A 2,500-nucleotide genomic window follows, 5' to 3' on the forward strand; every position below is an offset into this window, starting at 1 on the left:
TATGAAATACGAGACATTTAACTTCTGGATAATTTCATACAAACTAAAAAAAAAAACAGATTAGCGTTTGAGAGAACTGAATCCACAAACACACACACACACACACACACACACACACACACACACACACACACACACACACACACACATATATATATACACACACATATATATATACACACATATATATATATACACACATATATATATATATACATATATATATATATATGTAGATATTTATATATATATACATATATAATATATATGTAATATATATGTATGTATATATATATATGTGTATATATATATATATATATACTGTGTATGTATATGTATATATATTTATATATATATATATATCTATATATATATATATAATATATATATATATATATTATGGTCATTGTAAACCTCTGCGTGCCGCCATCCGGAATTCCTGGGCCTAAGAAACAACGCTATGAAGCCATCAGTCCCCAAATTGTTTTTCTAGTTCCCAAGTGCGGCTGAAATTTTGATGTCATGGACATTTTTCTCGTATATTAACCGTATATTCTATAATTTTGTGTAAACCCATTACTAACATTTTATACATAAATATTTGTGTCTTATATAATGTCCGAATATAAAAGAATCGATATCTGACTGATGACAAAAATATAAATAAATAATAAGCGACCCAACTGTCGTCGCCATACCAGAGTTTCACCCTCAAGAAGACGATTTCATTTAGAGGGCGACTCCGAAGATTTCTGATCCTTCATAAATTTTTTAGTATTAATCAAACAGCTGCCGAAGAAGCCATATAAGCCTGTAGAATTACACAAGAGCCAATGAAGTGGAATCAAGTTGACAGTTCCGTCGCTTCTCATAAAGAAAATGGGAAGAAATCTTCTTACCTCAAATTCCCGGCTAAACCCAAAGACAAGCCCCGGACTTGAAGAACGCCAGCAACAAGCAAACTAAAGGAAATTCTTCGCCTGCATAACACTGAGATAAATCACAGTATCCACCAATTTGTTAAAGAAAGAACTATGTATTTAACAGGACTCAAAGTCCACAGTATCGAGAGTAGAATCCTTAACCAAATGTCCCAACAGACTTATCTATATATTGTCTATAAGTGTCATAAAAGCCATTTTCACATTACTAACAAACACATATACGCTGTTCACATCATCCTGGTCTTTGCAAAAGATAGATAACAAATAGTTCACCATAACTATGTAACTATCAATGATAATAATTAAATTAAGAAATAATGGTTATCATGTTTTAGGGAAACAAAATATTTTTGTTTCAGTGGGAATTACAATGTAATAAGTAAGCTTATTTGTTATTAAAGAATTGCTTCATGTACTCAACTCTATTTGTAAAACTTGGAAAATCGTATCATTTTTGTTTTAGTCGATAATCTTGCTTAGTAAATTCCTGTTACGAGGATAAATAATGCATTAATTTTATTATAATCTTACGAGTCATGTCACTGCCTGTGTGATAACAAATACATACATATATACATATATTATATATATATTATATATATATATATATATATATATACATATATACATATATATACATATATATATTATATATATATATATATATAATATATATATATATACATATATATATGATATATATGTGTGTGTGTGTGTGTGTGTGTGTGTATACATATATATATATATATATATATATATATATATATTATATATATATATATATAATATATTGGTGAAGCGTGGCAGAAGATTCTCTCTTATGCATATTCTGTTAAAAACGACAGCAAAAGAATTGTTAATTAACTTTTTCCGTGAGCTCTCAAGCTTGCGAAAAGTAGATTTCTGGTAGGGGGAAAGGGAGTAAATCAAATTTCCAAAACTCATAGGAAACACAAAAGTTATAATGAACACAAAAATACAGCACACAATAAACAAAATACAAGAAATGAGTACAAAGACTGAGAAGCATGTATTGGCGCCGAACCCGGGAGTGACCTCCGATACTGTTTCCGCAACCTGTAAGTGAATTGTGGTTGATATATATATATGTATGTATGTATGTAAATATATATATATATATATATATATATAATAAAATCAACCATCCTGATTCCGCTGCTGAAAAAAGGCCTATTTCATAGGAATCTATGATTCACACGATCGCGCCAGCATTTGTCACGTCACTCCTGTAAACTTCTCTATCTCGTCTCTCCACCTGTCTGGTCTTCCTCTTCCACGCTTCTCATCTCGCGGCGTTCACTCAGTAATACGCTTGCTCCATCGCTCATCAGTCATTCGCATTAAATTACCTGCCCAATTCCACTTCCTCTTTTTTACCGCCTCCACAATATCTTTAACTCTAGTATGCTCTCTTACCTAATTTACTCTCTTTCGGTCTCTCAGCGTTACTTCCATCCCTGATCTCTCCATTCTCCTCTGTGCAGTCCTTAGTTCTGTTTCCATCGCCTTCGTCAGTTTCCAAGTCTCACACCCGT

This window comes from Oratosquilla oratoria, chromosome 16 (assembly GCF_046742065.1).
Source record: "Oratosquilla oratoria isolate Oo_2021 chromosome 16, ASM4674206v1, whole genome shotgun sequence".
In the NCBI taxonomy this organism is placed as follows: domain Eukaryota; kingdom Metazoa; phylum Arthropoda; class Malacostraca; order Stomatopoda; family Squillidae; genus Oratosquilla; species Oratosquilla oratoria.